Here is a 24432-nt window from a genome sequence, read left to right as displayed (position 1 = left end):
TTGGGGTGGGGGGTGAGGAGAGGAGCAGAACGAGGGAAAGAAAATAACAGAAACAGTGCTAATGAAGATTGCTGATTTTTTAGAGAGCCGAAAAGGTAACAATGGGGGAGGTCTGAGATTTGGGGCCAGCATGCAGTTGGTAGCCAGACACATAGATTTAAGTCCCAGCACAGCCACTTACCAGCTAAGTGAATTTAGGCCAGTCCCGGATCTCTGTGGGCCTCAATCTCCTCACCTGAAACCTGGTGCAGGCAGGACCACCCCTTCGCTCCGTTGTCAAGGTCCAGATGTCCCTGGTGTCCAACAGGGCTTGACTACAGCAGGCACTTAATATGTGCTAACTCCGTGCATCCCCCCTCCTTTTCCTAAGTGGATTATGCATCTAGGAAATATGAAACCTCCTTTCACCCAAACAAAAACTCTGTCATCTTAGACAAATCTGATGAAATTAACATTTAAGTTGAAAAAGTGTTCTGCATGAATGATGACCCCATTGACTTATTTTCCTCTGACCTTGCTCACCACCCCTTCCCCAACACACACACACACACACACACACACACACACACACACACCCTCCTCTCCCACCAATAAAACTAGATTGGTGTGAGGAGAAAAGGCCAGGCTGTCATGATCCCAGCATCCTGCCCACATAAACTTGGAGGCAGAACAGGCCAATATGGAGCCGCTGGGGACTGGGGTCTCTGCTGGTCCCCACAGTAGGTGCCAAGAACAGTTCACAGCCCAGCACGTGGCCGCACTGCCCACTCTGCTCCGTGAGGACAGGGCCTCGCTGTCCCCTGAAGGACTCTGGCAAAATAGCCTGCCAAAGACCTCAATCTGATTAAAGAAAGGAAGGACATTGGTGAAAGGAAGAAATAAACGAAAGAAAAATGATGGAGAGAAGGAGAGAGAGAGAAGGAGAGAGGCCCGGTACAAGTGTGAAATCAGAAGAACAGACTGAGGATGGTGAGATGCATGTGAACAGTGTGACGTGGGCAACCCCCACAAATAGACCTTCTGTTAAAAATAGCCTTTGTCTAAATGTGGAAAGGGTGTAAATATAGTAGCGGTTTCGGCTTACTACGGAGCCGCCCCTGCTCCAAGTAACAGAGGCTTATTATAGGAAGCGTGCGTCAGCAGCGGGAGGGGAGGAGAGGGATAGAGAAGCCCCGGGCCGTGGGTACAGTACCCCCCAGCAGGAGGGGGGTCAGCCAGCCAGCGTCGCCCTATTAGGGGCAAGCGGCCCGGATGGCTCTGAAACGCTCTCACAGAGTTCCTCTGGGCAGAAAACTCTAGCCGAGCTGTGGGAGGAAAGGAGGAAGGAAGGGATCGCTGTGCTGAAAAGGATCTAGGCTTGTCTCGGCGATGCCGCTCACTTTCATCTGGGATTTCAGCAGGCATTGCGTCCTGCGTGCAGCAGGCTGCTCGCTCCTGGACACCGCAGGAAGTTTTCAAAGGAACCCCCTGGAACGACCAGCCTGCAGGCAAGCCGGTTTCCTCAGCCCTGAGCACAGAGGACAAACGTCTAGAAAATCAGTGGAAAGTGCCGGAAAGGAGTTTGATTCAAGTTTTTTTTGTTTTTGTTTTTAAGACCGGGTTTTCATGTCTGTGTCTCAGGTATCACGTGCTAAGTAGGTGCGTGGGGCACAGTGGCGGGACTCCTGAGCTGGACAGCTGGGAGTTGCTGCAGGCGCTGCCTTCCAGTATGATGCATGACCAAGGCAACAAAACTGTTTTGGGACGCTCACTGCTCTGCTTTCTGCAGCTACAGAGATGGCCAAGGGTTGAGTGCCCATGTGGGTGTTAAGACCTACTCCTGCCTGTGTGTCTCCCCTCCAAGCCTTTGGGGGCCCTCATTATTCTCTAGTCTGTCACCCTTTAACCCAGTGCCCTCTCCTCCCAGCCCAGGACATGTGCGTGCATGCATCACTATCCACACATACGCCCAACACCCATACATGCACTCATGCACACCCACATTCAATTCGGGCCCTGCGGCCCTTTCCAGCAGTAGCCCTCACACTAGCGGCCCTGGCGTCCCACCCTGGCCCTGCGCTCTCACGGAGTCCCTTCATCTGCTCTGCCCCTGCCCTCTGGCTCATCACTAGCCTTGAGCTTGCCCCTTGGATGTAAGGCAAACCTGGCTCCTCCAAGTGGATCTGCACTTCTCCTCGGATATGACTGGGGCTTGTGTGCTTGTGCTGCCCCTCAAGCCAGCCTGGGTGACTGCCTCACTGCTCACGCCCCAGACTGAATGCCAATGCCCTTATCATGTTTCACTGACCTGCTCCTCAGGACTGATCTTCAACCTGTCAGCTACTCCCCAGCATCATCCAAACTGCCCTGAAAACCACCTTTCCAAAATGCAGAGCCAGCAGTGTCACTGCCCCACTCAAAATGCTCTCAACAGCTCCCCACTGCCTGTAAGATAAAGTCCAAACCTTGGAAGGCCCGACTTGACCCCCATCTGCTTTTCCAGCTATGTCACCTGCTACCCTACCCTATCCTATACGGTGCCTACACAGGGTCTGAAGGTGGGTGATTACACTCAGGAATCTCCCCCTTCATGCCTTTGCAGGGACCATGCTGTTTCCTTAGGCTACAATACTTCTCCTCCAAGTCTCTGCACATCAGGATCCTACCCATCCTTCAGGGCCCCAGTTCCAGAAGGCTGCCCACTTCTTCTGGGAAGCCTTCTTGGATCTATCTCCCCTCCCACAGCAACTACCTTTTATTTATTTTTTTTCACTCCTTCTGCAAACCCAAGTCATTTTTGTATATTTGGAAAATGAATCAAGAGGCCCACTGCTGCATCTGGGTGTGGTGCCCTCCCCTGCCTTCCAACAGAGCCTGCAAGTCCCTCCACCACCAGAATGCTTGTTACTCTGTGTTGGAGTTGCCTGTTTATCCACTGGTCTCCCCACTGGAGTCTAACTTCTTAGGGAAGGGTCTGGATGACCTTGTTCAGGCCATATCCCCAGTGCCTAGCACAGCACCAGGCTTATTACACTAAATGAACTGGGCCTCCAGGGCTCTATACTTCTGCTATGTAGTGAATGTTTGCATTCCTCCCAAATTTATGTTGAAACTCTAATCCCCAGAGTAATAGTTTTTGGAGATGGGGCCTTTGGGAGGTAATGAGGTGATGAGGACAGGACCCTCGTGGTGGGATTAGTGCCTGTATAAAGAGCGACAGGAGAGAGTGTGCTTCCTCTCTCTGCTCTCCGCCATGTAAAGACACAGCAAGGAGATGTCAAGCCAGGGCCCTCCCCAGAATCCAACCATGCTGGCACACTCAACATGCACTTCCCAGCTTCCAGAACCATGAGAACTAAATTTCTGTGATTTCATCTACCCAGCCTAGAGTATTTGTTATAGCGGCTGGAGCTGACAAAGACAACTTCCTTACCTTTTCCAGATGTTCCCATCTGTTTTCAGGCCCCTCTGCTATTTTCTGCTGACCCTGCCATTGGCCCTGATACTGGTGCAAGAGCCACTTGGGTACAATCCTGAGATGATGGGCTTGGAGTCAGAAGAACTAGGTGAGAGTTTCAGCTGTGCCTCTTACCTGCCTGCCAGTGGGCAATTCATTTTTCCTCTCCCAACAGTCTTCTCAGCCATGAAAAGAAGTGACAGCAGTCACTGCATGGGGTTGCTGTGAGGACTAAGTGAGAGTGTGGAGCTGAAATCCTCTGACAAACTGTGCAGTGCTCTTCAGATGTCGGGACCTTTGTTGCAGCCCTCACCTACTCTCCACCTCGGCTGTGCTTTGGAAACCTGCCCAGGCACCAGCTATGTCGACTCCCGCTGCCATTCAGGCCCATAAGGATATCCCAGAAAATAATTTTGCCACCTCTCTATGTTAACAGCTCGAAATCTCCAGACACTTCTGATTACCAGGATTTTGAGTACATGATGGTTTTCTTCCTCAAAATTCTTAAATAGCAAAAAGGCTTGAATGACAGTCAGGACTGGCAGAAGTTGGACTGTCATTGTGAACCAAGGAAGGAGGCTGCAAAAGGAAATGGGAAGAAAGTGGATATGCTGATAGCCAGGCTGGTGCTCTTCCAGGTAAGTCTACCTGCCCTGGCCCCAGGCGGCCCTGTCCTGGGCTTGGCTGGTCCTGCAGGTTCCCAGGATACAGCAGAACTAGTGGATGGCCTGGAAAGCAAGTATTTAGGCAGATCGTATCTTCTGCCTGGAGAGAATGTGAATACTGTGGAAAGAGCCAGGCCATGAATTCTGCAGAGCCCAGCTCCAGTTCCTATTCTGTCCCCTTACTAACAGGGTACATTGAGCAAGTCTCCTAATCCATTAGACCCTCAGTTCTTCATTGCTAAATAGAAATCATTTTGATGAGAATCAAAATCAAATGTGACCATTTATGAAAATTGTATGCATAGTACCTGTGATCAATAAATGTCAATTGAAACTAATTCTAAATCTATTTCTCCAGACTAGTATTTCATGCTGCTAGGAAACAAGCAAAGACAAGTGATTTAGAAAACTAAGGTGCTGGGGTAGATATTTTTTCTTTAATACCTCTCAATCAGGACAAAACAATTTCCACCAGGTGGGCTGAAAAACTTGCCATGGGAGCAAGGATTCTGGGGGAAGGCCAAGAAAGTGGATCACTGTTTGATTATACTAGAAGAATAAGAGACTCAAATTGCTTAGGATCTCCAAAATTTGTCTTTGTAGCCCATTAAATAGAAATTCTTACAGCTAGGATACAATATATGTTTTTAGATGACACACATTAATAGAATTACATTTTGTAGTGTGGGGGCTTCTGGCAGAAATACTTTTCACCAGTCACCAATCCATAATCAATCTATACTTCTGCAGCTATATTCCCCTCCCCTATCTGAATCTTTTTTCTATATGCACACGTATGTGCTTTCATGCAACACATAGTCATATGAGTAGGTGGGATGGGGGTGGGTGGAAGAAAGGACAAGAGCTGAAACTTTGAAGGAAGACATTTCTGTTCAAACCATGGCTCTACCTTGTGTTATCTGAGTGGCACGTTGGGGAAAACATTTAAGCTGAAACAAGGATTGTGCCTACAAAACTACCTGCTTATCTACCTCAAAGATGGTTGTAAAGATCAAAGACACTGTGTGCAAAATGCTTATGTAGTGCTAATGGGCTAATGGTATTGTTGCGTAAATTCACAACATGCATACACGTAGATATAAATGCTCATCTATATATACAAATATACTGTTCATATGCGTGCACACTGACAAAGAAGCATGCATTCCTACATACACGCACATTCAAATGCAGAATGGAACAATGCCTGTGCACCTTTGCTACATAATCTAATTGAGATGTAGAAAATATATTTTTTTCCTAGGGGTGGTATTCTAAGACATCATTGAACCTGAGTTCCTATAATGTTCTGGGTAAGAGGACCATGGATGTGGGGTACAAGGCTTCTGAAGTAGAGGTGTGGGTCTGAGGCCAAGTACCTGATGTGGATGTTCAAGCAAAAGACATCAGGATTGGGTAGGTGTGGTGGCCATAAGAATATGTCTCCTGAAGAGAGAGTTCAGTTGATCATGGCCTCCAGCTGCTTGCACCCATATTTATGTAGAGGCCACTCTTCCTGTTGGCTGCTTCTAGATAATCAGCAACTGAGTGTGGCAGGGATACTAAGGCAGACCTGTCTCCAAGAAACAGGGAACTTCTCTGATAGGTGACTTTGGCTTGAGGACTCTCTGATGGCCTTGCTCTAGGCAGTCTAGGAGCTTCCACCCAAACTTGCTTCCCTCCCTCCTGCACTTAGGTCAGACTTGCATCAAGGTGTGATGGCTCTCCCAGCCTTTCCTGTCTTCTAGCCTCTACCAGCTCCCTCCCCATTTTTATCTCACAGATGTTTCCCCTAGTAAAATCCTCTGTATTGTCCATCCTGTCTTGGTGTCTGCACTGAAGGGGAGTGTAAAATCCCAGGTCACAGAAAGAGCCCAGATAACCTGCACATCCACTCTGTGAGGCAGGGCTTCTGAGCCTTCTTCCAAGGTGAGCGAGTAGGTTTGACAAGCTCTATGACTTGCCCAAGCTCATAAGATTAGAAAGCAGCAGAGCCTGGTCTGGAACCCAAGCTTTCTGATCCCCAAATCCCTGTTCTCTTCTGCTTTGCACTGTCCACCAAGCACTTTCCCAACAGTCTTCACAAGCTTCCTATCATATCCACAATTTTCCCTGTGAAGAGGCAGTGCAAGCTCACCACTCCCATTTTGAAAATGAGAAGCTGAGAGTCAGAAAGGCCAAGTCAATTGCCCAAGGTCATTGGTTAGCAAGTGACAGGGCAGGTATTTCAACCCAATTCTCCTGCCTCCCAACCCAGGTGGGCACCATTTATCACCCTCCATGCTACTTTAGCTCCTGCAAGAAATCTGGGAGTTGCCTGCTCCACCTGCCTGCCACTCCCCACAAATTCCATTTTCCCCCTCTTCCTAGAAGCACAGGCCCCGGGGTCGGGGGGGTCCTGGCTGTGCCCAGTATGCAGGGGCCTGGGGTCCAGCCCAGGGATGTGGGGAGAAGCCGCTACTTGCCACGGTTGGAAACCCACTGCTGAGCCTCCTTCCTTTTAGCTTGAAAGTGCTCTAGAGTTTCTGAGCTCACAATGCATCTCTTTGGAAGTCTGCCCTCCCAGGGTTGCCATGGTGACTATTTTGGTACTGCATGCTAGAAAAAGCCGAGGCACCTGCTGGTCACACCACCAAAACTTGTCTCTCTGAAAAATCAGCAGATGGCATTTGTCAGAAATTCCTACTTCTTGATTAATTTGGGAAAAAGAAGAGTGTGTGGCAGTGCTGATATCCTTTAACCTGGACCGGGCGTGTTGGTGTTTCAGGGAGGATGTGAAAAGCTGTGCACAGACCCCATGAGCTTCTTCTGAAGTGGTGGGTCATTTAGTTTTCCCAGAGAGGCAAAGAAGTTTGGTGATTTGGAGCCTAGTAAATGAAAACAAGAGAAAGACCATGATGTTGCTTTTGTATTAAGAAGAGTTGAAATTTCAAGGTCAGTTCTGAAGAGGCCTATACCCCACTTCTAGTAACTTCCATGAGTTCTCAAATATGCCTCAGGTTGGGTCCAGCTTTTAATTAGAGGGACATGTTGAAATCACAAGTTAGATTCAAATCCCAGTTCTGCCACCTATTAATTGTGTGAACTTGGACAGGTCCCTCAGCCCATCTATACCTCAGTTTCCTCATCTGTTAAACAGTGATAATAAAAACACTTACCTCATAAAGTTGTCAAGAGGATTAAATGACATAGCTATTGTTGTTATTGTTATTGACTAGAATTAAATCTAGGCATGGAGAAATTAGCAAGTCCATATGCTCATATAGTTTTACATACAACTTTGCAACTATGCTTCTGAAAGTAAATCAATTAATTTCACTGTCTCAGTCTAAGCAGTGATATTACAGTTGGAGCAACATTAAAAAATACAACAAAAACTTCTGGTGCACATTGTACAATGTGTTTCTACCTTACTCGTTATCTTGTTCTGCTTCCCTTTTCACAGTTTGCAATACTATTTGTTCCCAGTGTTACTTAGCAAACTTTGACTGAACTGGTTCCCTAAGCATGCATTGACTACCACCTCTGAATTTTGGGCCAGGCACTTAAAAGAGTTTTCTGCAGAAGGAATTATGTAGTTTACTGCTTTTCTTTCACCTGTTGGTTCTCTATGAGGAATGAGCCTCAAGTTCCCCACTGGCAATTTTGTTCTATCACAAGTCCTGGTAAGTCCTGGCTGACAAATTCTGGGTATTCTCCTTTCCTGTGGCCATATCAGACATTGCTAATCAATCAGCATTCTTCTTGCTGAATTTTGAAGAACCTGGGAACCTTCCAGAAGTCAGTGCTCAAGGCAGCCACTGCTAATTGATCAGAGGGCAGAAAAGGAAATGTATTTGTCATCCTCATTGTAGGGGAAAGAACCCAGGAATGGATTAATTCTAATCCCAGTTCTGCCTTTAACTAGCTGTATGAACTTGAACGAATCATTTCCTTCTCTGGGGCTCAGTTTCTATATTTGGAACAAGTTGAATAATCTTTAATTCTTTCTAGTTCTCAGTCTCCACACTTTACCATGCTCCCTATTCCCCGCCACGTGTACACACATTCTCCCATCAGGTGGGCTCCCAGCACCCAACGCAGGCTCTTATCTGTTCCTTTTCTGGGACTTATCCAAATGATCAGATTTTATCAAACATCCTGGGATGGCCAAGGGCCAAAGAAAACATTTTCAGATGCTTAGAATTACCAAATCACAGCATTTCTGCTATGAAAGTTGCCTTAGAGCACAATGAGCTGAATCCTCCATGTTAAAGATGAGCAAACTAGAAAAAGAGAAGTTCAGTGACTTCCTTGAGGTCACACAGCAAGTCAGCAGGTTGATTTGGCCCCTGTTTGGGGACCCATCCAATCTGAGGCCAGGCATTGTCCTGAATCTTGAGAAAGTTCATAAGGATCCTAGCTAAGAGCAAGCCAGAGAAGATGCTGGCCACCTGGGTGCTCTGAAAGCCTGAAGGGTCCTGGTGGGATGGGGGCTGCACACAGCTGGAAGTGGCTGAGGAACACTTGCTGGGGGTCCAAGCCTGTACAATGTGACTTGAGGAAGTCTTGGCCCCTGTCTGGGCCTCTGGTCTCAGCTGTATAAAGAGGTGGATTGTACAATCACTGGTCCTCAAGCCAGGCTAAGCAGCACAATACTTGGAAAGCTGACGACAACAACAACAAAACGCAGTCTAGATGCCACAGCCCTAAAGATTTCAATTCCATTGGTCTAAGTAGGCTTCCATATCTGTACTTGTATAAAAAGCCTCATTGGTGGTTTGAATCTATAGCCAGGTACAGTGAGTTGAATGGTTACCCTCCTCCGGAAAAAAAAAAAAAAAAAAGTACCATGTCCTAATCCCCAGAACCTGTGACTATTACCTTATTTGGAAAAAGGATCTTTGCAGATGTGAAGGATCTTGATATGAAGAAGATCATCCCAAATTATCTGGTGGGCGCTAAATCCAGTGCTAATGTCCTTATAAATGTAAGGCAGAATGAGATTTAGCACAGAGAGGGAGGAGAAGGAGGCGCTGTGATCAGAGAAGCAGAGATTGGAGCAATTTGGCCACAAATCGAAGAATGTCTACAGCTCCGGAGCTGGAAGAGGCGAAAAATGGATTGTCCCCTACAGCCTCCAGAGGGAGGGCAGCACTGCCAACACCTTGATTCTGGACTTCTTGTCTCCAGAAATGTAAAACAATAAATTTCTGTTGTTTTCAGTCACTCAGTCACGTGCCCTGGGCTTTATGAATCAGATATGCCCAGGGAAGAGTGTAGTTTAGAAGTGGGCCAGGAGGAAGGGGGCTGCCCAGAACCCACGTTTTGGCCCAAGCAGCCCTGGAGACCTGCAGCTTTGTGGGTGTCAGAGCCTGAGGTTCTGGTGCTGCTGAGAGTTCAGCATCATTTGTGAAAGCCGTAGAGTCTATGCCAAGGTGGGGTCTTCAAAGGTGTGATCTCACTGCGTGGTTTGGGCACTTTTTCTGGCTGGCTACCTTTAAGCTGGACTCTTTGGCTATCCTGGAGATTCCTTTGAAAGGAAAGGGAATTCTAAATGTAAACGCCACCTCACAGACACTTGTTAATTATCTCTTCTCCTCCTCCCTCCTGCCTCTCTCCTCTGCCACGTCTGTCAAACTCCTCAGGGCAGTGCATCATTCTAAGCATTGTGGGACCCGTGAACAGGGATATATTGGATCTAAGTTCCCACAAAATGGCACTGATTGTTTGAAGATGCTTAGAGTCCCTGCTCCTCTGTGGGAAGGGGTGAGACTCTCCAGGATTGCTGAAGGCTGCCAAGGTAGAGTCAGGGAAGGTGCAGATATTCCTTCAGCTCCTCTCCTCTCACCTGCCCTGTTCTAGAGTTTAAATTTCAGTAAGAATAAGTAGGGGAATTTTCACTGGCTTATGTGTGAACTTGAATGTAAAAGTCGACTGCAGGCTGGGCACGGAGGCTCACGCCTGTAATCCCAGCACTTTGGGAGGCTGAGGCAGGTGGATCACTTGAAGTCAGGAGTTCGAGACCAGCCTGGCCAACATGGTGAAACCCCGTCTCTACTAAAAATGTAAAAATTAGCCAGGCATAGTGGCAGGTGCCTGTAGTCCCAGCTACTTGGGAGGCTGAGGCAGGAGAATTGCTTGAACCTGGAAGGCAGAGTTTGCAGTGAGCCGAGCCGAGATGGCGCCACTGTACTCCAGCCTGGGTGACAGAGAGACTCCGTCTCAAAAAAAAAAAAGAAAAAAAAAAAAAACAGATTGCATTTATTTCCAAGCTGACTGCCCTGTTGTTTCCCTAGACACCTCTTTGGAAAGGTTTGTGCTTTGCAGCAAGCTCACTTGTTCTGAAGGACCTTCAATGCAATGGCAAAGTGGTTATGGATAATCCAAAAATAAATGAGCAAAAAGGGTAGGAGGAGAAACAAAGAGCAGCATTAGCAAAGGAGAGGTGAAAGACATCTGGTGTTAGTCCTCCTTACCCAAACTCCACAAACGGCCATTGTCTGTACAAGTCATCTGGCCATGAACCCCTGACCAGTGGGGGTAGTGTGGGGGGGTGGCAGTGGTGGTGGCAGAGGGAGCAGGGACTCAGACAGACCTGAGTTCAGGGACCAACTCTGGCTTCTGCATCAGATATGAAATCCAGGCCATTTAGGCAGATTATCCTTCCTCTCTGAGCCTCGATTTTAAAATTTCTTATATTTTATGTATACCCAGTCTGCCTTGTATTGTTATGATTTGCAGTCATTGTGTTCTAAAAAGCCTCCGGGAACACTGCACTGGCAGATACTGAACCACTGCTCAAAGGGGAAATAACAGGGTTAGGTTCCAGTGAGCCTCTGGTTACAATTCTGTCAATCATAAAACCTAATAATGTGTGTGTTTCTGTTTAAAGACATCTTATTTAATATTATTGCTGATTCATTGACATTGAACTCACCTGTTTAAAGATAGCTTATTTAATATTACTGCTGATTCATCGACACTGAACTCATGGCCAGCAGCACTGTAACTGACGCCTGAACGAAGTGTTTCTACCACAGCTGTTTTCTCTGTAAGGAGCATCACAGCCTCCCTGGGCTTACTTCAGTGCTATGCTGGGGGACCATTTGAAACAGTGAAATACCAAACAAAAAAGCACAAAAATGTGAAAAATGTGGTACCGAGTAGACCACAAAAGGACACTTGTTTATAGTGTGAGAGCTGAAACAAGGAGGCAGAGTGTCGCCTTGTTTGACCTCAGCTGGGAATGTGCACATTGGGTGGCTGCAATTTTTTGCCATTCTGCTCACAGCAAAAGTGCTGCATGTATTGATTTGGGGGTTAAAAATTAATCTTAATGAGTAGGCAGATTTGCAAATATAGAAATTATGATTAATGTAAACTGTATATAAATATAAATATATATTCAGTTGACTTTTGAACAACACAGATTTGAACTGTGCGGGAAACTTAAACAGATTTTCTTCCACCTCTGTTACCTCTGAGACAGCAAGATCAATCCTTTCTCTTCCTCCTCCTCCTCAGCCTATGCAATGTAAAGATGATCAGGACGAAGACCTTCATAATGATCCACTTCCACTTACTGAATAGTAAATAGCTGTTCTCTTCCTTATGATTTCCTTAGTGAAGTCTTTTTACTCCATGTTACTTTATTGTAAGAATCAGCACATAATACATACAACACATAAAATATGTGTTAATTGAGCATTTATATTATGGGTAAGGCTTCCAGTCAACAGTGGGCTATTAGCAATTAAGTTTTGGGGTTCAAAAGTGGGGATTATCGGCTGCGTGGGGTGTCAGCACCACCAAGCCCCACATTGTTCAAGGGTCAACTGTATCGCTACTTACCTCACATAGTTTTTGTCAGGACCAAATGCATAGGGAGAAGACATCTTCTACCAGAAGGCACTGTAGAAGTGAGTGTAATGGTTAAGTAACATACCAGCCTGGTGGATCCCTTCTCAGCTCAAGAGTTACCCCCACCAGAAAGTCTTGCACCAAAGGCCAGGACCTAACTGTAAATACAAGCTAGAACCAGATTCTGAGTTGCCTAGATGGGGAGGAAGGAGAAGAAGGTCAAGAGGAAAACTTGTTTGCTGCATTCAACTTCTCAGATCATTTAGGAGCCTAGTTGCAAGGGCTCAATTCAATTTGTTGCTTGGCAACGTCAGGATTTGCATCCAGGATCTCTGATGCAAGAGTTAGCAGCCTTAATCCCTAGAATATATGACTATTAATTTAATCACATAATCATTGAAATAAAAACACATCACTTAAAAATTCTTGGAGAGAACTCATGAACCCCTGAGAATACATGTATGCACTTCCCCCCATCAATCTACTTGGAGAAACATCACTTTACTAGAGTCCCTCTAAAGATTGCTAAAGTCGTAAACACCTTTTCCTGCTCCTTTTTTTTTTTTTTTTTCTTTTTGAGATGGAGTCTCACTTTGTTGCCCAGGCTGGAGTGCAATGGCGTGATCTCGGCTCACTGCAACCTCTGCCTCCCAGGTTCAAGTGATTCTCTCACTTCAGCCTCCCGAGTAGCTGGGATTACAGGCACCCGCCATCATGCCTGGCTAATTTTTGTATTTTTAGTTGAGGCGGGGTTTCACCATGTTGGTCAGGGTGGTCTTGAACTCCTGACCTCTGGCAATCCACCTGGCTTGGCCTCCCAAAGTGCTGAGATTACAGGCATGAGCCACTGCTCCTGGCCTCCCTGCTCCCTTTACACCCTCACCCTAGAAGAAGATAGTGACATAGCATCTGCAAAATGACACAAGATGGCAGCTGCATGGGATGAAGACTTCTTGTTGCAGGATGGTTTGAGTTGGGAATGAGCTGGCTCCAGGAGGATGTGGATGGAGACATGGACCAGAAGCTGGCCAAGCATCAACAGAGAACAGCAAAGAGGCTCCCGAGGTGGGGATGCTCCTTGCTGGCCTCACCCCAGCCCCATTTCCCCTCCGCTGCCTGTGAGTTTATGAACAGATGGGTTCTCTGTGCAAAGGCAGTACTTCTTACAATGAGTAACCTGAGGAATTCATTCATTCCACAAACATTCAGCAAACATCCACTGTATTCCAGGATTTGTACAAATGCCTGGCCATACCAAAATTAGTATTAGAGGACAGTCACATCTTATTTACTTTAGAAGAGACAGTTGGACCCAGGGGTTGCAAATGCGTATTCTGGAGCCTGGCTGGCTGACCACCTGGATTAAAGTCCCTGTGTTATTTGGGCAAGTTGTTTAACCTTTTTGTGCCTCAGTTTTCTCATGGAGCAAATCCTAGTACTTACCTATGGAATTGATATGGCATTAAATGAAATGGGTTGATGCATGTAAAGGTTTCTACCAGTACCTGCCATGTAATAAGCACACATTAAATATTAGCTGTTATTAACTTAAGTGGGCCAATCCTATTCATGTGACAGGGAGGAGAGACTGGGAAAGAGAGAGAGAGAAGAGAGGTATATCATTTTGAGAGCATGTAAGATGGGATTTTGAAGAATCATATTGATTATGTATGGTTTCTACCTTGTGAACTTACTTCAGAAATTAACTCCTACATAGAGCAATCCCACGGTATTACTATTACTAGTAGTGGCAAATATTTATTGTGTCATGTATATACCAGGCCACAGTGCTAAGTGCTTTACATATATTATTTGCTTTAATTCACACAATAATCAGTACCAATATTATTTACATTTTCAGATGAGGAAATTGAAGTATAGAGCAGTGAAACAACTTGTCCTAAGTTGCAACTGACACATGGCTGGGTGGAAAGCTGAGCTCAGGTTTTATTAGTATAAGTGCTGTGTCTCACCCAGTAAGCTATACTGTCCTTGGGAATTCACAGCTTGGTGGGGCAGCTGGCCATTTTAAACAAATAATTGCAACAATTTAGAAAAGCGCTAGAAGAGGTGACATTGTAATTAAGCTTTTTACAACCTGTCCTCTCCCCTTCCCTCTCTTGTTGGTGCCTAGATGGCAGGAACCAGATCTTACCCATCTTGGTTGGCCTTGCACAGGCAAGGTGTTCGGTAAATATTTGCTGGTTTGGTTTGATTCAAGTGAGATAGAGCAGCTCTTTCAGATGGTGCTAGGTATCTGAGCTAATGATTTCTCTAGTGTGGATTACAAGCCCTAAGGGGATGTTATTATTTCTGAAGTTGGCGCCAGAAATGACAGTCTCTGTTTCAGGAGGTAAGAATCCTCAAAATAGGAATGATGTACAATGCAGGCAAGTTTCCTAAATGTAGGCTCCTTTAGTTTCTGGGTCATTTACAACTGGCTACCTTGGGCTCTTGTATATTCCAAAAAGTTCCTGGCTGTTCTGTCTCTCTTAGTAATAAATTGAAAGTCCAAAATAAGAAGGCAGATTGTGTTTTTGCAATGAAAACCCCACGGGCTACATTTCATATGTAATAGTTTACTCTTTGCCAATCTGACCTTCTCCTCCAATCCCCAAGCTCATCCCACCTCTGCTTGGACACACCCAAGAGATCACCACCATTCATCCATCTTTGGGAAGTTCTATGCCTCAGGAAGGGTCCTCTGACTAAGTGAAAGCTGCTTTGCTAGAGCTTCTTCCACCCATCCTGCCTCCCCAACCCAGGCCCATGCAAGCATCCTTCATCTTCCTTTGCCTCAAAACAGCTCTTTAGAGAAGAAATATTCACCTCTACCCCATATCCATAGTTCCTTTAACCATTAACTAGAGAGTGTTATTTCCACCCCTTTGGCAACCTGGATATAAGTGACGCTCAGAACACAGTACTCTAGACATGGTTTAAATAGCTCAGTAAACTTGGACATCTGAACATTGCACTTTAAAACGGCGTTCTTATTTCTATAGCCACAGCCCACCTTTGATGGATCTTGAATGTACAGTGAACTGGATCCCATAGTTCTTTCTCTTTCTATTGCTATCAAAAAAGATCACCAGTGCCCCACAACAAATAAGCATCAGTCTCAGGACTCTGAGAACCAGTGGGAAACTGCCACGAACAGGGAGAGGAGAGTTCAAAAGCACAGAGGTGATTCTCTCCTCCTTGCACAAGACCTGGGATAGACAGGCTGGATTCACATCATGAGGCCAGGCCACAGGAGAACACGCAGATGTAAGCAGCCCCTGAGAAAGGACACTGGCTCAGGATTAGGAGATCTGAGTTTTGCTATGGATTGAATTGTGTCTCCTTCCACCCACTGCCCTGCCCAAATCCATAAGTTGATGCCCTAACCCCCAGTGTGACTATATTTGGAAATAGGGCCCTAAGGAGGTAATTAAAGTTAAATGAGCTCATAAGTTGGGCCTCTAACACCATATGATTAGTGTCCTTTTAACAAGAGGCACCAGAGAGCTCACAAGATCTTTCACTCCCCATCATGCGAGGTCACAGTGAGAAGGTGGCTGTCCACAAGCCAGGAAGAGAGCCCTCATCAAAAACCAACTCTGCTAGACCCTGATCTGGGACTTCTGGTCTCCGGAACTGTGAAAAAATAAATTTCGGCGTTTAAACCAGTTTTTGGTATTGTGTTACAGCAGCCCGAGTAGACAAATTCTGGTTTGAAGCACATAAATCCACTTCTTGTGAAATAGAGATACCAACACCTGCTCTGCTCACAGGAAGAGACGTGTGGGGACATATACTGGGTGACCTCCAGTCCCACCTCATTAGGTCATATGGACAAGAAACAGCAGTCTGATGTCAGAAAGCAATGACAAACTACATACATTTTTACAGAGGTCTCTTTTATATGGACACAACCTATGTATCTTCCCACAGTTGCCCACACTTTCATATCTACACCATTTCTCTCATCTGGAAATTATCTTTTTTCCCCTTCTCTCTTCCACAACTTGTAAACCAAATTCCTTGAAGGGGAGGAGGGCCAGCAGAAGAAAACCAAACTCTTGGTTTCTGATCTGCTTTCTGGTGCTCCCCTTTAGTGTGTTGGCCACATTGACTCCATTCTTCCAAGAGCTCCTTCAAAAGTTCTCAAAGGCATCTCAAATATATGTTCTGGTGGGGAAAGACTGTGTCTATAAAGCAGTGTTTACACAACTGAGCAAGTTAGCTCTTCTACCTCTCCTACCCCTCCATTCACACTGCAGGAGCCTGCAAACAAAAGTCTGGTTCAAATCCCATCTCAGTCACTTGCTACCCAAGTGACCCTGGGCAAGTCATGTTACCTCTCAGAACCTCAGTTTTACCATCTGCAAAATGGGATGATATCCCTGTCAAGGCTTTGAAAAGATTAACTTTGGAAAGATAATGAATATAAGGTATCTAGTAAGTGCCAGGAAACAATATACTCCTTCCATAGCAAGTTACATGCAGTCAGCATCATGCTGGGGCCCAGAGGATGTGCTCCACGACTTAGACTGATTTGTTTCTTGGAAAAATTCCTGAATAGACGGAGAGACAAGACAAGCACAACAATATCTCTAATAGAAAGTAGAGCGTGCTGACTGGATAGCACGGGACTGTGAGAGATACTATGCTAGGCAAAGCCCAGAAAGCTGCCTGGAAAGGTGAAGTTTGAAAGGGTCCTTACTGGATGGTCAGAGTTGGCCATAAAGGGAAACAGAAGAAAGAAGCATGGTGCACATCTAGGGAAAGAGAGTCGCCATACAGAATGAGCAGGAGACAATGCTGGAAAGGGGATGGACAGTCGGCATTCATCTGTTAAAGACTGACTTTCTGGTTCCAGAGTTGGAGCTACAAATACAAACAGGTCCTCTAAATGGACTTTTACACAGATTCACAAGGCCTGAACAAAACACTGTCCAGAAAGTTTTAACACTGCCTCTTATTTCCCTAAGACCAAATAGGAAGAAAGTGGATTCCTAGGCAAGGGGTGTCAGTGTTTCCCAGCCTTTAAGCAGGTTTGGGGCCAATGACTCCAGTGGAAAGTGGAGACAGTCTGACTATATCTAATCCCTGAGGAAAGGGGGCCCTCTGCATCCTCTCCCAGCCCAGGTGGCCTTCCGGTCAGCAGGAGCAATAGTAGCAGGACCAGGTGTCATTGCCGCAGGCTGTTCAGGAGCAGCGGTCACTGGCTGTTTTATGTGATCAGCTGAGCATAGACCTACCTTTTATTGACAGTCATCTCTCATTGAGGCCTGGACTCTCTGGGCTATAGTGACCACCAATTCTTTAGGAATGTATAGCTAGAAGCCTGCCATATCTTTAACATCTCACACATAGCACTGGCTTCTAAACATAAACAACTAAGGACTTCTGCGTTTATATTTAAAGCCTATCTGCTTCAAGTACTTTGGGATAGTGTTATCTGCTTATGGACTTTGGGTACCAAAAAAGGATTTTCCCTGGGACTCATACCAAGATCTATGAGTGCCAGCTTCAAGCAGCTGAAAGGTCTTTCTGTAGGTTCAGGAGGTGTGTGAGATGTGGGTGGGAAATCTAAGGCCCAGAATGAGGAAGAGAGTAGTGGCAGAAAGACCACTGGGGAGATGGTGGGGTATATCATAATTGCCCAGAGGAAAGTCTAGAGGGGCTAGGTTAGGCTGGGGGCAGAGGAAAGGAGAGATTCAAGAAATGCAATCAAGGATAGACCACGACTCTCCGAGTGTGAGGTGGGTTTCAGCCAGCAGGAAAGTTCTTAGGGAGGAGGTGGGGCACCTCTTCCATGGCAGTAAGATGAGGGAGTTCCCTTCCTGTTGATTCTATTTGCTCTGTAAAATAGGAGGGGTCATTCACTGGGTGTTAGATGCTGGGGTGAAGATGGGGAGAAAGGAATGGATGATGTCTGAGAACCCCAGATGAAATGCCTGGGGTGCAGGAATGGAGAATGAAGGCATGGGAGGAGCACGCATTAGGAACTCTTGCAGGAGCAGCTCTCCCTGTTCACACCCTCCACTTCCCTAAGTCTCCTGTAGGAGAAAAGTGCTAAGTACACATTGCCAACCAGACCACAGGGAAAGAGCCTGGGTTGCTCTGGGATCTCAGAAGGCATAAGTGGTTTCAGTCCTCACTGCCCCCTGAAAACTGCAAGGTCCACTGCAGGAGGTTGTTGGAAATGATAGATGCGAAATGCTCAGCCAAGGAGCGGCCATGTGTTCGATGTCAATTCAGTTTCTTTTCTTTTCTTTTTTTTTTTTTTTCCTGTTTTTTAGGCATATCCATCTTTAGAATGTTCGAACTGGAAAAGATCATGTAGTCCATGGCACACATTTTGCCACAGGGAAAAGAGGCACATCCATGATAGAACAATGGGTGCTCCAACAGAATGAGCAGGGTCATATGGGAACACTTGTGAAAGACACTTAATCCCAGCCTGGGGACCCTGGGGACCTCCCCAGGGAGGCTTCAAACTCAGATGGCAGAAGCCTGTTCCTGCTGTTAGCCAGTTCCAAGGGCTGTCACCACAGGCTGGGGCAGCCCTCGTGGATGGGGTATGCTGCGTCAGCTTCAGCCACGGCCCATGCAGCCTGCCTCACTCACAGCATGCCTGTGTCCCCTGCCCTCCTCCAACCCCCAGGCTCTGGCTCCCTGCTGGGCTTCTCCCGAACATAGGCACACACCCACACTGGCTTCCAGCCGTGGCCGCCCCTGGGAATGATCTTACAGGGTGGAAAGCTCTTAGGATACTTTCCTGGGACTAGAATTTCATTGTGGAAAATCTCCCCGGGCTCCAACCGCTGACTCATCCCTTGAGCCTTGTCCAGGAAATCAGTTTCCCAGATTGCACAAACTCACATGCAGAAAAGCTATCAATATGTTTGCATTTGTATCCATGTCGATCTCCCTTCCTTATTCCTTGATATAATGAGTTATCTAATTATGGTGACATCTGTTGAGGAGGAATCTAGCTTCCCTCTCCCTGCCCAGAACCCAGCAACCCAGCACAGGGCTCTTTTGGGGGAGATCACATGCTGCAGGGTTTGTGTAGGAGAGGCAGAACCCCAACAGAAATCAGCCGTGTCTGCCTCATGGCTTTTGTTATCCCGAGCTACCAGCCACCCGATATCCCAGGCACTTCCTTCAGCGATGGGCAAACCCACAGACTGTGCCAGTGTTACAGCTTTAGGCTCCTTGCCCTCAGGACTCTACTCTCAGCCCAGGGTGACTGAGAAGGAGTCAAGAGAGAAGAAGGAAGAACATGTGCTGGTTGCTTTGCCTTTATCTGGTAACTACACATATAATTTCTTTTAACCTGGAAATAACTGTTCATCGGGTTACCACCACACAACCTGGAAATTAAAGGACCCACGACACCTCCTCTCTCACCTCACCATTCCCCAAAGTCAGACTTTAAGGCTTAACCAACATTTATTCATTCATTCAACAAATATTTGTTTTGCACTTACTAGACGCTAGTGAGTCTTCAGACAAATAAGCCCAATCTTTGGAGAATTTAACATCCAATAACACAAATGATAGCCACACAGGCAGTTGGAGAAGATGCTGAGTGAGACCTAGAAGACAGGGCCATCTGGTCTAGATCTCCCTCTGCCATTGTCTCAAGGCATCTTTAGAAGCCAAAGTTGGCCAGGTTGGTGGCTCATGCCTGCAATCCCAGCATTTTGGGAGGCCAAGGCAGGTGGATCTCGAGGTCAGGAGATCAAGATGATCCTGGCTAATGGGGTGAAACCCCATCTCTGCTTAAAATACAAAACATTCGCTGGGCATGGTGGCACACACCTGTATTCCCAGCTACTTGGGAGGCTGAGGCAGGAGAATTGCTTGAACCTGGGAGGCGGAGGCTGCAGTGAGCTGAGATCGTGCCACTGTACTCCAGCCTGGGTGACAGAGTGAGACTCCATCTCAAAAAAAAAAAAAAAAAAAAAGTCAGAGTCTTCACCCTTTACACTGAGCCCCAAAAAGATTTGCAGCAGCACAGCTCACTCTGCCAAACCACTTATTCAGCAGGGTCAGTGACTCCCAAGTGAATTTGGATTCATTTTGCTGGTGCTTCTCATTGTCCTTTTTCCCAGGGACTTCTGAACAGGCCTGGTCCCTGTTTGCAAGCTTCCTGTGTCTTTGGGGCACATGTGGCTCATGTAGATAGAATAATTTTTCTTCTTGATATGTTAGTACTAATTAAAATGAGGAAACAAAGAATCCACCTCTAACTCAAGCTCTCACTACATTTGATAAGATCTTTCTCTACATCCTAGTACTAGGAGTCCTTTGGAAGTATTTTTCAATTAAAGAAATTCTTCCGCTCATTTTTCTAGGAAATTCCAAATGATGTAGTCACCGAAAAACAAGACTCTTGAGAATCTAGTGATTCCCAATAATAGAACTTTAGGACCATATAGGACGTTTAAGATAATTTAATCAAACTTTCTTATTTTGCCAATGGAAAAATGAAGGCACAGAGTTGGGTTTTGAAAATACATGCTGGCCGAGTGTGGTGGCTCACAACTGTAATCCCAACACTTTGGGAGGCCAAGGCGGGTGGATCATGAGGTCAGGAGTTCAAGACCAGCCTGACCAAGATGGTGAAACCCCATCTCTACTAAAAATACAAAAAAATTAGCCAGACATGGTGGCGGGCACGTGTAATCCCAGCTACTCAGAAGGCTGAGGCAGAGAATTGCTTGAACCTGAGAGGCAGAGGTTGCAGTGAGCCGAGATTGTGCCTCTGCACTCCAGCCTGGGCAACAAAATGAGAATCCGTCTTAAAAAAAAAAAAAAAAAAAAAAAGAAAGAAAAAGAAAATACATTCTGTAGGATTTGCCCTGTCTTCCTTCCTTCCTTCCTTCCTTCCTTCTTTTCCTCCTTCCTTCCTTCCTTCCTTTCCTTTCCTTTCCTTTTTTAAGATAGAGTCTTGCTTGGGTGCAGGGGTGCAATCATGGCTCACTGCAGCCTCCACCTTCTGGGCTCAAGAGATCCTCCCACCCCAGCCTCCCGAGTAGCTGGTACCACAAGCACATGCCACCACCCCTGGTTAATTTTTGTATTTTTTGTAGAGACGGAGTTTCACCATGTTGCCTAGGCTGGTCTCAAACTCTGGGCTCAAGTGATCCATCCACCTCGGTCTCCCAAAGTGCTGGAATTCCAGGCATGGGCCATCATGCCCGGCCTTGTCCCATGTTTCTGACTCAAGTTCTTAGGGTCCTGTCATTATCCACATCATTTGTTTTTCTTTCTAAAAATCAGAGTATCCTTGAATACAAATAATACTTTATTTGCAGCACCATAGTTAAATCCCATTCCAAAGATTACATTCATTCATTAATTTGATCATTTATTCATTAACTTCACAAATACTTATTGAGCACATACTATGTGAATGCATTTTACTCCTCACTGGGGAAAATGCAAAAATGAATCAGGTACAGTTCTTGCCTTCAAAGGCTCAAATCTATTATAGCAGATAAGATATGGGCACACATAGCATAAACATAGTAGTAACAGTAAAATTGATAATGATGATAATAGCCATTGCTTATATAGAGCTCACTATATTCCAGGAAGTGTTTTAAATATATCACATATTTTAATATATTAAATCCTTACAGTGACCTTAGGAGAAAGGTATTATTGTTATCCTCCATTTTACTAATGAGGAACAGAGGCCCAAGAAGGCTAAGGGACTTGTCCAAGGCCACAGAGCTAGCAAGTGGCAGAGCTGTGATTCAGTTCTAGGCAGCCCAGTGCTAAGATAAAAAGTAATCATTGTAATTAGAGGGGAACATTTGAAGAGATGTGAGGGCCCCAAGGAGGCAAGGTCCCTTCCAGGTGGGGAAATCAGGGAAGATTTCACGGAGAAGGTTGCACCTGAGTGCGGTTGCCAGATTTAGCAAATAAAGTGTATCAGCTTGTTGACCCTTAGTGACCCAGATGCCACACAATGTGGCTACATGTGCAAAAGGGACATCATTAGAAACTGCAGTCCAAGTGGTCTTCTTAGGCTTAAGATTCTTTCACTCCCTCTAAGCCCCCACCCATCTCATCTGGAAAGAGAAATAGGATCACGCCACCCTCTACATAAAACCTTTCATTGGCTCTGCAGTGCCCTCAGGACTCGGCGCTGACTCCACCTAAGATTCACCTCTCCCTCATTCACTCACATCCATTTGCTCATTCATTTCATTTCTCAATCTTGTTGCAGATAAACTTCCATCACCATAACAACCGATTCCTTAAAAACCTTCAGTGCTTTCCCATTGCCCAGATGGTACAGGTTTTCTAAACTGGTTTTCTTTTTTGTAAAAATTTTTAAAAGTTTTCCTTTTGTTTATTTATCTATTGTGGAAACAGGGTCTCACTATGTCACCCAGGCCGGAGTGTAGTGGTGCAATCATAGCTCTCTACGGCCTTCAGTTCCTGGGCTCAAGTGATCCTCCTGCCTCAGCCTCCTGAGTAGCTGGGACTACAAGGTGCGCACCACCACATCTGACTAACTTTTTAAATTTTTTGTAGAGACAAGGTCTTGCCACATTGCCTAGGCTACTCTCGAACTCCTGGGCTCAAGTGATCCTCCTGGCTTATCTTCCCAAAGAGCTGAGATTACAGGCGTGAGCCACCACCCACGCCTGGCCCCAAACTGGCTTTCGAGGCTGTCCACAGTCCAGACTTGCATATCCAACCTACCTCTCCTCAAGGAAAATACTTTCTCTAACTGGGTTCTTCAGAATTCAGGAGCACATCCCACTCTTGGCCAATCCCACACCTTGGCTCACCAAGTCCCAGAAAATGACTCATGCTTTTATCTGTCTCCACCTACTCCCTCCAGCCAGCCCAAGCTAACCTGTCTCCTTACAACTCTTTCAGTCTTGCCACTCATTTAATCCTGCCCTGACCTGTGTGCTTCCCCACACCCAGCATTATGATGGGTCCTCGATCCTGTCTCCTGCAGAACTGCAGCAGGCTCCTTGATTTCCATGGAATGTCTGGAGTGTCATTCCCGGGCCTCTGCAGAGATGATTATTTTATTTCGATGTGTTTTTGTTGGCAGCAGTCTGATGCATCATCACACATCCAACTCAATGTGCGATGTGCATCATACAGTGCTCCTACAAGAGGAGTAAACAGTGAGACGAGCAAGCGGCTGTTATTTGTCTCAAAATGTCTTCATTCTGAGAATTGCAGACTGCAGATAAGAGCTATCAATCAGCAGTCATGAACATTGTTAAAACTGGCGAAGACTCTTTTCAAACTTCTTTAAAGAAGAAAATCCAAACTCCTTAGCCAAGCCCTTATAATCAAGGTCTCCCAAGAGCTTATTCTTTAATCAATTAATTAATTCAATAAATATTTATGGATTGCCTACCACGTGCCAGGCACATTAGTAGGTGCCCCAGAGAGTATTGAACAAAAAAGACAAAATCCTTACTCTCCTGGAGCTGGCATTTTAGGAAGTGGACAGCAAATGCTTAAACTAGGGGTTGGCAGATTATGGCCTATAGGTCAAATCCATCTTGCCACCTACTTTTGTAAATAAAGTTTTATTGGAACACAGCCATGCTCATTTATTTTACTTACTGTCTATGGCTGTTTTTACACCACAATGGTAGAGTTAGTAGTTGTGACGGCAACCGTATGGCCTGCAAAGCCTAAAATATTTACCATCTGGCCCTTTATAAGACAAGTTTGCCAACCTATGGCCCAGAAAAAATAAGCATAAAATATGTCAGGTGACGATTCGTGTCATGAAGAAAAATAAACAGGTGTGGAGATTAAAATGATGAAAGGTGTTTCTAGAGATTTGCACGCCGATAACATGACCATGAATAAAAGAGCCAAATGAAAGAGAGCAAACCACAAGAAACAGATAACTGAGGAAAATGGGTTCAGGGAAAGAAAACAGCAAATGCAAAGACCACGCCACAAAACCATGCCACTTGGCATGTTTAAAAACATCAAGAAGGGCTGGGCACAGTGGCTCACACCTGTAATCTCAGCACTTTGGGAGGCCAAGGTGGACGAATTGCTTGAGCCTAGGAGTTCAAGACAAGCCTGGGCAATGTGGCAAAACCCTGTCTCTACAAAAATACAAAAAATTAACCGGGTATGGTGGCACTCACCTGTAGTCCAGCTACTCAGGAGGCTGAGATTGGAGGACTGTTTGAGTCCAGGAGGTTAAGACTGCAATGAGCCATGAATGTGCCACTGCATTCCAGCCTGGGTGACAGAGTGAGACCCTGTTTCGAAAAACAAAACAAAACAAAAATAAACAAACAAAAACATCAAGAAGGTACACAGGGTTGCAGCTGAGTGAGCAAGGGGAGGAGAAACAAAGATGAGATAAGAAAGCTGCCCAAGGGCCAGACCAAGGAGGACTTGAAGGCCCAGGTACCGACCTTGGTTTTATGGTGAGTGGGGTGTAAAGCCATCATAGGTTTGGAATAGACAATGGTCTGA

General features: G+C 45.8%; 1 long non-coding RNA gene across 2 annotated transcripts in view; it reads right to left on the bottom strand.

Annotated features, from left to right (window-relative positions):
* Nucleotides 1-1062: 1062 nt before the first annotated feature.
* LOC100986345 (uncharacterized) overlaps nucleotides 1063-24432 on the bottom strand; it is a 447106-nt gene continuing 423736 nt past the window's right edge. For both annotated transcript variants that reach the window (XR_010109022.1, XR_008626667.2), the window contains one exon: nucleotides 1063-6968. This is a non-coding gene — a long non-coding RNA (uncharacterized LOC100986345). The remainder of the gene's footprint in view (nucleotides 6969-24432) is intronic.

This window comes from Pan paniscus, chromosome 11, assembly GCF_029289425.2.
Source record: "Pan paniscus chromosome 11, NHGRI_mPanPan1-v2.0_pri, whole genome shotgun sequence".
In the NCBI taxonomy this organism is placed as follows: Eukaryota; Metazoa; Chordata; class Mammalia; order Primates; family Hominidae; genus Pan; species Pan paniscus.
Note: the sequence above shows the minus strand (reverse complement) of the source record. Positions and strands in the feature narration are given on the sequence as shown.